The sequence below is a fragment of the Salvelinus alpinus genome, chromosome 28 (assembly GCF_045679555.1).
Source record: "Salvelinus alpinus chromosome 28, SLU_Salpinus.1, whole genome shotgun sequence".
Lineage (NCBI taxonomy): Eukaryota > Metazoa > Chordata > Actinopteri > Salmoniformes > Salmonidae > Salvelinus > Salvelinus alpinus.
Window position 1 is genome coordinate 8,135,380 of NC_092113.1, and position 14,341 is coordinate 8,149,720.

The 14,341-nt window shown below is 44.2% G+C and overlaps 1 pseudogene; it reads left to right on the top strand.

The window, feature by feature from the left end:
* Positions 1 to 2,465: 2,465 nt before the first annotated feature.
* Positions 2,466 to 13,777, top strand: LOC139557984 (uncharacterized; annotated as a pseudogene).
* Positions 13,778 to 14,341: the final 564 nt, after the last annotated feature.

Genomic DNA, 14,341 nt, shown 5'->3' on the forward strand with positions numbered 1-14,341 from the left:
CCCTGGCACTGTTTCCAAATGCTAACATTTTAGAATTTGTGGCACAAATTCCATTCAAGTTGTGGGAACAATATTAGCATTTTTCGCGCATCATGTCCAAATCACCCGAAGTATCTCAAATTGATTGTGAAGCTGGCCAAAGTCACTTATAACAAATGTAACATGATGTGCAAAAAACGCTAATATTGTTGTGTGACTTGAATGGGATTTGTGCCACAAATGCTAAAACATTTTGATTTGGAAACAGTGTCAGCCACTGCCAAGGCAACTAAACCAAAGCGTGGATTACTGTCATATCTTGTACATAGACTGCTTGCAGGTAAGGAAACCAATGTGTCATTTTGTAATTTGAATAAACTATCTCTTTCCGTTTTGAACATGGTGAGCTTGCCCCTATCCATAAAAAAATAAAATAAATACAAAACAATGTTTCTCATCAGACATTCTTGTATAATGAGGAGAAACAACCAGAGGCAGTGATGTTTTCTGAGGCTTCTGAGTGGCGCAGCGGTCTAAGGCACTGCATTTCCGTGCACGAGGCATCACTGCAGTACCTGGTTCAAATCCAGGCTGCGTCACATCTGGCTGTGATTGGGCAGTGCACAATTGGCCTAGCATTGGCTGGGGTATCATTGTAAATAAGAATTTGTTCTCAACTGACTTGCCTAGTTAAATAAATAACCACTGTGACACTTGTACGTGGGGTGAAACATTTAGCAACTTCTACCAATCTTGCAGTGGCACTCTCTTGAGAATGTTTCCGCCTCATTTGATTATTTCTAATGACAGGAAGTGGATCCTCATTACCAGAACATTCTTTGAGGAATCAACCATTCCACTACGAAGTGGCTGATGTGAGTTTTACTAGAGGAAGCACAGCTATGACCGGAAGTGACTTTTCGTAGCAGCATATTAGCCAACCCTAACCCCTTTCCTAACCTTAACCTAATTCTCCTAACCTGCCACGTTAATTATCTTAACCTGCTGCATAAGTTCTCCTAACCTGCTGATAAAAAGTAACATAATTGTATACCACCTAGACAAAACCGATGTTGTGAAGCCTGCTGTACACAGATTTACATAAAATCTGCAGAATTCCCCTCAACCCAAAATCTGTAATTCATCTCTATAATTTGTTCAAGTCAGGATTATACAGCAAGATTCCACTCCCACTTTCCAATAGCATCTTTAGCTACCTCCAACAAATGAAATGTAGGCTAGCACATCCTTTGAAGAATAATGACAAGTGGGATTGATATGAAATATATAACTTGTATTTGACTGTACTCCAGATGGCCTATTAATGACATTGTCATGCCGTATTAATGTGTATTGAAATTCATAACCAATTCTCATGTTTGTAGGAACTTCAGTAAGTTCTGCAGCTTTTGTGTTGGACAACTTTGCAATTGTGATTGACCGGAAGTTGTACTTACACTCTCTAAGTGTCATTGTAAATAAGAATTTGTTCTTAACTGATTTGCCTAGTTAAATAAAGGTTAAATAAAATAAAATAAAAAGTGAAGGGACATGGACTCCTGCTCAAGATTTGGAGCATATAACCATGTTCATGCAACTCAAATACCAAGTTGTCGTTTTTTTTATGAAGCAAATAAATTGCTATGTTTTCCTAATGCCTTCCTATCATTTACTTTCTGCTCACCAAAGCCATTGTCCAGCAGTGATCATCACATATCTCTTGTTTCAGGAGTAAAATCCACTGTGTCTACTATATCCACAGTGCTGCTTTAGCAAAGACAGACATGTTAAACTACACAGCTAAATCTCTGCTCTCATCAAACACATACACTAGATGACCAAAAGTCGTTGAACATATCATTCCAAAATCATGGGCATTAATATGAAGTAGGTCCACCCTTTGCTGCTATAACAGCCTCCACTCTTCTGGGAAGGCTTTCCATTAGACGTTGAAACATTGCTTCGGGGACTTGCTTCCCTTCTGCCACAAGAGCATTAGTGAGGTCGGGCACTGATGTTGGGTGATTAGGCCTGGCTCGCAGTCAGCGTTCCAATTCATCCCAAAGGTGTTTGATGGCGTTGAGGTCAGGGCTCTGTGCAGGCTAGTCAAGTTCTTCCACACTGATCTTGACAAACAATTTCTGTATGGACCTGGCTTTGTGCATGGGGGCATTGTCATGCTGAAACAAGAATGGGCCTTCCCCAAACTGTTGCCACAAAGTTGGAAGCACAGAAACGTCTAGAATTTCATTGTATGCTGTAGTGTTAAGATTTCCCTTCACTGGAACTAAGGGGCCTAGCCTGAAACCTGAAAAATAGCCCCAGACCATTATTCCTCCTCCACCAAATATTACAGCTGGCACTATGCATTTGGACAGGTAGTGTTCTCCTGGCATCCGCCAAACCCAGATTAGTCCGTCAGACTGCCAGATGGTGAAGCGTGATTCATCACTCCAGAGAACGCATTTCCACTGCTCCAGAGTCCAATGGCGGCGAGCTTTACACCACTCCAGCCGGCGCTTGGATTTGCGCATGGTAATCTTAGGCTTCTGTGCGGCTGCCCGGCCATGGAAACCCATTTCATGACGCTCCTGACGAACAGTTCTTGTGCTGACGTTGCTTCCAGAGGCAGTTTGGAACTCGGTAGTGAGTGTTGCAACCGAGGACAGGCGATTTTTACGCTCTTCAGAACTCTGTGGTCCCGTTCTGTGAGCTTGTGTGGCCTACCACTTCGCAGCTGAGCCGTTGCTGCTCCTAGATGTTTCCAGACTGCTGGAAATGGCTATGTGATGTGATGTGTTGTGCATAGTTTTTTTTTGTCAACAGGAAGTGAGCTCTTGTGTTCTGCTGTACAATCTGGGGAGTCCTCTTGAGCAGGGTTTTCCAAACTCGGTCCTGCATAAACCAAAACGTGCACCCAGGGCGGACCCCAGGACCGAGTTTGGGAACCATGCTCTTGAGGACCAGCAGTTCCACATGGCCCCCAAGGCAAGGATGAGCTTTGATATTCTGTCAGTCAATGTCACCTCAAAGTTCTTCTTTGAAGTTAACAGTAGCAATCAAACTTTTGCAAAAGCATTCAAGGTCATTGTACATAGGTCCTCAGGTCTAAGCTTTAAAAAAGTAATCAGCACCCTATAGCCAACTCTCACTCTCATTTCACAGGAATTTATCAGAGGGTTATTCAACCTGCCCACTGTGTCAAGCATTGTGGCTATCATAATGAACAGCCGAAGGTGAGAGATTGACCATGGTCCTGCCTGAAGTCACCAAACAGTCACAGGCATGCAGTTTTGTTCCTGGAACATTTCCGCAAGTCACTCGCTGCGGAAAGACGAGCAACCCACGCGAGACTCGCCGTCCAGCATCCATGTGATCTAGCTAGCAGGCACGAGAGGCCATCTAATCTGTCCTCCACACATGCTGCTCTACTCACCCAACCATGGTACTACACAATCAGCAACTAAAGGCTCCCCATGCATGAGGCGGCTCAGCCGGATGCTGGATTCTCTTCGTGATATTAGTCTATTTAAAGAATAACAGCGGGTGACGATGGGGTGCTGTATTATGGCAGGGCTGGCCTGGAGGCAAATACAGTAAGGGGAAGCATTCAGGATGTATATGCATATATAAACTCAGTAAAAAAAGAAACGGCCCTTTTTCAGGACCCTGTCTTTCAAAGATAATTCGTAAAAATCCAAATAACTTCACATATCTTCATTGTAAAGGGTTTAAAAACTGTTTCCCATGCTTGTTCAATGAACCATAAACAATTAATGAACATGCACCTGTGGAACGGTCGTGGAACGGAAGACACTAACAGCTTACAGACGGTAGGCAATCAAGGCCACAGTTATGAAAACTTAGGACACTAAAGAGGCCTTTTTACTGACTCGGAAAAACACCAAAAGAAAGATGCCCAGGGTCCCTGCTCATCTGCGTGAACGTGCCTTAGGCATGCTGCAAGAAAGTGTGAGGACTGCAGATGTGGCCAGGGCAATAAATTGCAATTTGAGGGGCCTAAGACAGCGCTACAGGGAGATAGGACGGACAGCGGATCGTCCTCGCAGTGGCAGACCACCTGTAACAACACCTGCACAGGATCGGTAAATCCGAACATCACACCTGCGGGACAGGTACAGGATGGAAACAACAACTGCCCGAGTTACACCAGGAATGCACAATCCCTCCATCAGTGCTCAGACTGTCCGTAATAGGCTGAGAGACAGTGAGAGGACGTTTCTTTTTTTGATGAGTTTACATACTAAACATACAGTATGTCATTAACATGTCATTTTCATATTATAATAAGATTAACTTTTTTTTAACTTGCAGAGTATGTAAAAGGCAGAATCTACTGCACCCCCAAAGCTGATTTGTGAAGGTGCCTGAGGCAAAAGGCAAAACTGGAGAAACAGGAAAAGACTCAGAAAGCTCAGCTATAATTAAAATAAATTTGCATCTGACTGGAAGTGTGAGAAGACTTTATCCTGTTTCTCCAAGCTTGCAGAGTATGGAAATGTGTATTTCTGCTCTCAACCCAACCCCCCAAGACACACACACACACACACACACACACACACACACACACACACACACACACACACACACACACACACCAAGGGGCTGGAAGCAATGGGTCAGCCACAGTGCAGGTGGAGCAATTGAAGGGGATTCAGTGCCTTGCTCAAGGGCACAATGGCAAGTAATGTTATCTAGGAGGATTTACCCATCTGAGATTTGAACTTGTAACCCTCTGGTTGCTGGCCTGCTTTTCTAACCGTTAGGCAAGCTGCCGCCCTCAGAAATATTGTGCAACTGCTTTCATATTGTGCAGCTCAATTGCAACTGCTTCAACTGCCCGTTCTGAAATCCCTTCAGTGATAATGAGATGTCCTCAGCCCTGGCCAGTGTTGTCATAAATATACACTGTAGACCTGTATGTTACACATGTATTATTATACAGAATGATGTCTAGGGACCTGACTGGGTAAATAAATGTACTTAAATAAATGTACTGTCAGTAACAGAGCTGTCCTGTATTATAATGTTTTGTACTGTCTTGTGTCTGCCTGCCTGTTTCAGTTTGCGTCTGTCATTGACACGTCCAAGGAGAAACTGATGCTGATCCAAGCCCGGGAGGACCTGCTGCTCAGAGGGGTGGACTTTGACCATAAGGCTAACACGTACCACACCACCTGTCCAGTCCTGTCCAGTAAGTGAAGGTGACGCATCACATTCTCTAAGTCTAAAATCTTATAATGACATCCCATTCCCCAACAGTAAACAGAGAATAAGGTGTCATTTGAGATATAGCCATGCTTCTCTTCCCGCACCAGGTGGAGCAGTTCCACAGCATGTTTGCAGGGGAGTTTTCCTACATCGGCATGGCCAGCAACGTCCACCTCTCTGCACATTCTTCCCCCTGTGAAGATTCATAACGTGCAGCAGTATCGAACAGGTAATATCTAACAAATTCCACAACAAAACCTAATACACACCATCTAGTAAAGGAATGGGATAAGAATATATAAATATAAGATATATGGATGATGTAACGATCGTCGTATCGAGGAGAAGGAGAAGACCAAGGTACAGCGTGGTAAGTACTCATAATTACTTTTAATGAGTACTAACAAAACAACAAAAACGATAAACGAACAGTTCTGCCAGGTGAACATACACTAAACCGAAAACAACCACCCACAACACACAATGGAAAATAGGCTACCTAAGTATAGCTCCCAATCAGAGACAACGATAGACAGCTGCCTCTGATTGGGAACCACACCAGGCCAAACACAGAAATAGACAACCTAGACATACAACATAGAATGCCCACCCATATCACACCCTGACCAAACAAAACATAGAAACATACAAAGCAATCTATGGTCAGGGCGTGACAGATGAGCGGCTGAGATGCAATAGATAGTATAGAAAAGATAGTGTAGGATACAGTATACAGTATATACATATGAGATAAGTAATGCGAGATATGTAAACATTCTTGAAGTGGCATTATTAAAGTGACTAGTGTTCCATTTATTAAAGTGGTCAGTGATATCAAGTCTGAAGGTATACAGCTGCCTCTCTGAGATGGCTGTTTAACAATCTGATGGCTTTGAGATAGAAGTTGTTTTTCAATCTCACTGTCCCAGCTTTGATGCACCTATACTGACCTCGCCTTCTGGATGGAAGCGGGGTGAACAGGCAGTGGCTCGGGAGGTTATTGTCCTTGATGATCTTTTTTGCCTTCCTGTGACATCGGGTGTTGTAGGCATCCTGGAGGGCAGGTAGTTTTCCCCCGGTGATGCGTTGTGCAGACCGCACCACCCTCTGGAGAGCCCTGTGGTTGTGGGCGGTGCGGTTGCCGTACCAGGCAGTGATACAGCCCGACAGGATGCTCTCAATTGTGCACCTGTAAAAATTAGTGAGCCACATTTTTTCAGCCTCCTGAGGTTGAAGAGGCGCTGTTGCGCCTTCTTCACCACACTGTCTGTGTGCGTGGACCATTTCAGTTTGTCGGTGATATGTACACAGAGGAACTTAAAATGTTCCACCTTCTCCACTGCTGTCCCATCGATGTGGATAGGGGGGTGCTCTCTGCTGTTTCCGGAAGTCCACTATCATCTCTTTTGTTTTGCTGACATTGAGTGAGAGGTTATTTTCCTGACACCACACTCCGAGGGCCCTCACCTCCTCCCTGCAGACTGTCTCGTCGTTGTTGGTAATCAAGCCTACCACTGTTGTGTCGTCTGCAAACTTGATGATTGAGTTGGAGGCGTGCATGGCTACGCAGTCGTGGGTAAACAGGGAGCACAGGAGGGGGCTGAGAACGCACCCTTGTGGGGCCCCAGTGTTGATGATCAGCGGAGTGGAGATGTTGTTTCCTACCTTCACCACCTGGGGGAGGCCGGTCAGGAAGTCCAGGACCCAGTTGCACAGGGCGGGGTCAAGACCTAGGGACTCAAGCTTAATGATGAGTTTGGAGGGTACTATGGTGTTGAATGCTGAGCTGTAGTCAATGAACAGCATTCTTACATAGGTATTCCTCTTGTCCAGATGGGATTGGGCAGTGTGCAGTGTGATGGCGATTGCATCATCTGTTGACCTATTGGGGCGGTAAGCAAATTGAAGTGGGTCTAGGGCAGGTATTCCCAAACTGGGGTACACCCAGGGGTACGCGCAATGCCGTTGGGGGTACGCCAAATAAAAATGTGATTCACATAAAAATAATATTTAAAAATCTTCACATTTTCAAACAGTCCCTTTATATTTTCCAACGGGGATATACATTTGGGTGAGGTTTTTTTCTCACCTGAGTAGCATCGTTTCACTGCCAAAAATAAAATGAAACCATCTAATGTTCAGAGAAATAGCAACACAATGTCAAATACAGGTAGCCTCGTCAAATAATTAACATTCAATCACATTAACCCGTTACGCTCTCGTTTGAATTACACTAACGGTCCGTATGTAGCCAAACGTAGCTGCTGCTCATTCCGTTTGCTCAAAAATGGATAAATTGTTTAAAAAAGTAAGGCCCATAAAGACACATACCAGCTCTACTAGTAGTACTGCTACTACCAGCAGTACTACACCTGCACCTGTCGATGACACAAGTTGTTCTGCTTCCACGAACACATTCAATGCTAGCATCAGTAATTCTACATTTGTTGTTAGCCAGGCCAGCATGGACACTGACAGTTGTGAATCTGATGCAGCCGAAGAGCTACTGCCCCCTTACTCGGGAAAGCACCGAACAACAGACAGGGACGTTGGACCATCGAAGAGACGCAAAAATGATGAGAACTACATTGATTTGGGGTTCACTTACATTGGGAGTAGTGCCTTTCCTCAGCCACAGTGTGTTATATGTGCAAAAGTACTATCTCACAACTCGATGAAACCTTCACTCTTGCGCAGACATTTAGAAACAAAACATGCCAATTTGAAAAATAAGCCACGGGAGTTTTTTGAGCGAGAATTAAGATGACTTTCGAGTAGTAAGACATGTATAAAAGCAACAGATACCATTAATAAGAAGGGGCTAGAAGCGTCTTATATGGTCAGCTACAGAGTAGCTGGGAAAGGCAAGCCCCATACTATTGTGGAGGACTTAATTATTCCTGCTTCCGCGGATATGGCTGGGACAATGCTGGGGGAAAAGGACAAAAAACTGTACAGACAATGACTTCATCAAACAACACTATTTCACGACGCATCAGTGACATGGGAGGAGATGTTTTGAAACAATTACTGCTTTGCATACAAGCCAGTGAATTCTATGCGTTACAGCTGGAGTCAACAGACGTGGCGGGAGTGGCACAGCTCCTGGTATATGTCCATTACGTTTATAGGGGGTCAATTAAGGAAGACATCCTCTTCTGCAAACCACTGGAAACCAGGACAACAGGAGAGGATATTTTTTAAGTACTGGACAGCTTTGTGACATCAAATGGACTTTGGTGGTCAAGATGTGTTGGTATCTGTACTGATGGTGCCAAAGCCATGACAGGGAGACATAGTAGAGTGGTAACGCGTGTGCAAGCAGTTGCTCCCGACAGCACCTGGGTACACTGCAGCATCCACCGAGAGGCTCTTGCTGCCAAAGGAATGCCTGACAGCTTGAAAGACGTTTTGGACACTACAGTGAAAATGGTTAACTTGTTAAAGCAAGGCCCCTGAACTCTCGTGTATTTTCTGCACTATGCAATGATATGGGCAGCGACCATGTAAGGCTTTTACAACATACTGAAGTGCGCTGGTTATCAAGCAAAGTGTTGACACGTTTTTTTGAATTGAGATACAAGCTTAAAGTTTTCTTTACTGACCATAGTTTTCACTTGTCTGACTGCTTGCATGATGATGAGTTTCTCACACGACTGGCTTATCTGGGTGATGTTTTTTCTCACCTGAATGATCTGAATCTAGGATTACAGGGACTCTCCGCAACTACATTCAATGTGCGGGACAAAATTGAGGCTATGATTAAGAAGCTATTATCTGTCTGCATTAACAAGTACAACACACAGGTCTTTCCATTATTGTATGATTTTTTGTGTGCAAATGCTTACGGACAATGTCAAATGTGATATAGCGAAGCACCTGAGTGAGCTGGGTGCGCAATTACGCAGGTACTTTCCTGAAACGAAGGACACAAACAACTGGATTCGTCATCCCTTTCATGCCCTGCCTCCAGTCCACTTACCGATATCTGACCAAGAGAGCCTCATTGAAATTGCAACATGTGGTTCTGTGAAAATTTTATTTAATCAGAAGCCACTGCCAGATTTCTGGATTAGGCTGCGCTCAGAGTATCCTGCCTTGGCAAATCGTGCTGTTAAGACACTGATGCCCTTTGCAACTACGTACCTATGTGAGAGTGGATTCTCGGCCCTCACTAGCATGAAAACAAAATACAGGCACCGACTGTGTGTGAAAAACGATTTAAGACTGAGACTCTCTCCAATACAACTCAACATTGCAGAGTGATGTGCATCCTTTCAAGCACACCCTTCTCATTAACCTGTGGTGAGTTATTCACAATTTTCGATAAACAAATAAAGTTTTAAATGTAAGATGGCTAAATAAAGAGCAAAATTATTGATTATTATTATTTGTGCCCTGGTCCTATAAGAGCTCTTTGTCACTTCCCACCAACCGGGTTGAGACAAAAACTCACACTCATTCTTATGTTTAATAAATGTATCGTCTAGTGTGTGTGTGGCAGGCTTACAATGATGGCAAAAAACAACATTTGAGAGTGCGCTGACCCTGGTGCTAGAGGGGGTATGCAGCTGGAGGTTGAATGTTTGAAGGGGTATGGGACTATAAAAAGTTTGGGAACCACTGGTCTAGGGTGACAGGTAGGATGGTGACATGATCCTTGACTAGTTTCTCAAAGCACTTCATGATGACAGAAGTGAGTTCTACGGGACGATAGTCATTTAGATAGGCATTCAGTTACCTTGGCTTTCTTGGGAACAGGAACAATAGTGGCCATCTTGAAGCATGTGGGGACAGCAGACGGGGATAGGGATTGATTGAATATGTCCGTAAACACACCAGCCAGCTGGTCTGCGCATGCTCTGAGGACGCGGCTAGGTATGCCGTCTGGGCCGGCAGCCTTGCGAGGGTTAACACGTTTAAATGTTTTACTCACATCGGCCATGGAGAAGGAGAGCCCACAGTCTTTGGTAGCGAGCCGCTTTGGTGGCACTGTATTGTCCTCAAAGCACGCAAAGTTGTTTAATTTATCTGGAAGCAAGACGTCGAAGTCCGGGACGGGGCTGGTTTTCTTTTTGTAATCCGTGATTGTCTGTAGATCCTGCCACATACATCTCGTGTTTGAGCAGTTGAATTGCGACTCCGCTTTGTCTCTGTACTGACACTTGCTTGTTTGATTGCCTTACAGAGGGAATAACTACACTGTTTGTATTCGGCCATATTCCCAGTTTTCTTGCCATGATTAAATGCAGTGGTACGTGTTTTCAGTTTTGCGCGAATGCTGCCATCAATCTACGGTTTCTGGTTAGGGAAGGTTTTAATAGTCACAGTGGGTACAACATCTCCTATACACTTCCTTATAAACTCGCTCACCGAGTCAGTGTATGCGTCAATGTTGTTCTCTGAGGCTACCCGGAACATATCCCAGTCCACGTGATCGAAGCAATCTTGAAGCGTGGGATCCGATTGGTCAGACCAGCATTGGATAGACCTAAGCACGGGCGCTTCCTGTTTTAGTTTCTGCCTATAGGAGGGGAGCAACAAGATGGAGTCATGGTCAGATTTGCCAAAAGGAGGGCGGGGGCATCGCGGAAGTTAGAGTAGCAATGGTCGAGCTTGTTACTCAAATTAGCTTTGTTAAAATCCCCAACTAAAATAAATGCAGCCTCAGGATATATGGTTTCCAGTTTGCATAAAGTCGTTTGCATAAAGATGTTCTTTGATGGCCGTCTTGGTATCCGCTTGCGGGGGGGGATATACACAGCTGTGACAATAACCGAGGAGAGTTCTCTTGGGAGATAATACGGTCTGCATTTGATTGTGATTAATTCTAGGTCAGGTGAACAAAAGGACTTGAGTTCCTGTATGTTGTTACAATTACACCATGAGTCGTTAGTCATGAAACATACACCCCCGCCCTTCTTCTTACCGGAGAGATGTTTATTCCTGTCGGCGCGATGCACTGAAAATCCCGTTGGCTGTACTGACTCCGACAGCATGTCCCAAGCTAGCCATGTTTCCTTGAAACAGAGTATGTTACAATCCCGGACATCTCTTTGGAAAGAAACTCTTGCCCTGATTTCATCGACTTTGTTAACTAGGGACTGGACATTAGCGAGTAATATACTCGGAAGCGATTCGTGATGTGCGCGTATCCGAAGCCTCACTAGAAGATCGCTCCGGCACCCTCTCCTCCGGCGGCGTTGTTTTGTGTCAAATGCCCACGGAGGTGCAGACAAAGAATCCGCTTTGGTAAAGTCGTATTCCTGGTTGTAATGCTGCTTGTGCTGGTAAGTTGACATCTCTCTGATATCCAATAGTTCTTCCCTGCTGTATGTAATAACACTTAAGGTTTTCTGGGCTAACAATGTAAGAAGTAATACATAAAAAAACAATATACTGCAAAGTTGGCGCCAGTCTGTCGGCGCCATCGAGCTAGAGCAGGTGTTGTTCAGAAAGAGCAGGTGTTGTTCAGAAAGAGCAGGTGTTGTTCAGAAAGAGCAGGTGTTGTTCAGAAAGAGAAGAGCAGGTGTTCTTAATGGTTTGTACACTCAATGTATGTCTGAATGGCAGTAAATTGAATTGAAGCAGCTGGCGTTTATGGAGGCAGCAGATTGAACCCTCAAGCCGAGGTAAGACTGCAAATTGGCAATAGGAGTTCTAGCTGTTGAAAAGGACAGTGTAGTGTTTTCTCTGGGTCTGTTCCTGTCCACGTAAAGGAAGCTTCTCCACCATCATAGTAGACCTGATGGGAAGAGACGTGTCCTCCAAAGACCTCAACCCCCTTGTCAGAAACCCAGCCCTCTAACAGTCACGATAATATGTATGAGTTAACCGTGGGGACGTGTTAGCTTGTCCCCACGGTGTATACAGAAAAGGCTATCGCCCTCCAGTGTGGAGTTACATACTATTGTATTCACTTTTTCCCGTTTTAGAAAGCTCACATTCTCACTGGATGCCCTCCTGGAAAGCATACCGGAATTTTGAGGTGAGGGATAAATCCTCATTCTGTATTTCTTATTTTCAAAACATTCAAAACGTTTTCTGAACGATACTACTGTAAGAGCTAAGCGTTCTGAGCGTTCTTTCTGTCGTTTTTAGTTTTTTTTGCCACAGGAACATAACCACTTGCACTAAGGGCACGTTCACTCAAGAGCAGCTTCAGGACAACTTTTCTTATGTCATCCTCAAGTAGCTTGTGCAGTGAGGTTGTTACAGAGCACTGATGGAACTAGATTCTAGACTGTCACGCTTGATAGAAATGCAATATACAAAAAATAAATGCTTGTGATGCCAAAGTGGGGTTTTTAACTTTTTCATTCGCAGAACATAAGGCTTCCACAAAGAAAGGTATTACAGAGTTATAAGAAAGTTATTGCCGTAAATATATATTTTTGTCATGTCATGTGCAGTTATAACCACTAGTATTTCATCCATTATCCTCCTCTTCCACCACCTTCCCCTCCTCCACTAAGAAGTATGTATGACCCTCTGCACCTGATCCGGCCTAGCTCTGCCTCCAGTGACCTGCATATCTACTACTACAGCATCGCAGACTACTTCTGCCCCCAGCTGGTCTACCACGATACCCCCTGGATACCCTCCATGGAGCTGTGAGTAACCCTGGCAACCCTTTTCTCTGACCTCAAAATAGACTCACTGTACATCGTTCAGTGTAAGAAAACCTGTCATCTCTGTGTGAAGTGGAGTTCAGACAGACCCTTGATAAAACTACTTGGCACACACACAAAGACCATTGGAACAAGCATGCCACTCCGTCACAGAGCAACAGTGCCAGAGCCAACCCACCACACAGCCTTTTCTAGAGCAGGTAAACATGGCTGCTTGGTTTTGATCCTGAGCCAACATCAAACCCGCGCTGTTCCATTGCAGCTGGAACGGTAATGAGCTTGTGGAGCAGGCGAATGGCGACTTTGTGATGTTTGAGGCGAACGGCATGCATAACAACCAGTACCATCAGTCGGGCCAGGAGGCCAAGTGTGTCTCCCAGCCCAAGAACTGGACCTCTCTGCTGAGCCAGCAGCAAAATAAACCAAACCCCAACACAGCCCGGACCAGGAATATATGTACACATTCTATAGCAACTCAATTGAATTCATACTTTATCACCAATCAATAATGGTCGATAGGAATTTGTTGACACAGCACTGTAGACTAGAGGCCCCCATGCACTGTAAGCAGAGTCATATAGCCTGCATCCTGAGGGAGGATCTTTCCTAATTTCCCACATTTGAATTGGATATTCATCCAACGTATTCAACTTATAAAATGCAGATACATCGTCCTTGTCCTCATTAATATCTCATACATTCATCCCTCTGCTTGCTTTGTACCTGGCCTTTATTTTATGAGCGCACTTAGTTACCAGGCTGTACTCTGTAATACATCAACTGAAGGTTGAATACGCTAGTGGAATATTTTCATATCAAGTGGAGTAAGACATAAGAAATGTTCATAGTTAGTATACTATTTATATGCCATATTCTATAGTAAACATTAAAGCTGGATTGTCATTGATATTGTAATATTTATGATGATATTTGCTGTCTCTGTGTTTCTGCAGCTACTATATGCTGACCACTACATTCAGTGTGCACAGGGCATTCCTTCCTCGCCCTCTGCCATCTGGTGTGGCACTGGGCATCTTCCCGGCCATCTTTGTGGTCCTGCTGCTCATCGGCTTTCTCCTCAGCCAGCGCGCTCACCAAAACAATTGGATGGACACACACTTTACACACAAAGCGCAACACATTCAGATGTTTTTTGTCAAACACACGCACAACACATCCCAAAACAGAAAAAAAACACGCATGTCCTCTGAGCAGCGTGAAATAAATGTGATGAGCTGTTCAGCATGTACTCTGTCAGTAACTGATCCCCGTCTTGCCTTTTTGTCTTGTTTTTGATTGATTTAGAAACTGTTTTCAGTTTTAGGAACACATTTAGTTGATCTGAAATCTGTTGATATTGGAAGTAACACATTTGCATAAAGCCCTTTTAGTGCTACCTTTGTATGTTTTGCTTGAAGAAAATAAAATGCTTCGAGAAATAAAGAGCATATAGTAATTATTTCTTCAAAACGGTGGTTTTCGTTTCACACTTCAATCAG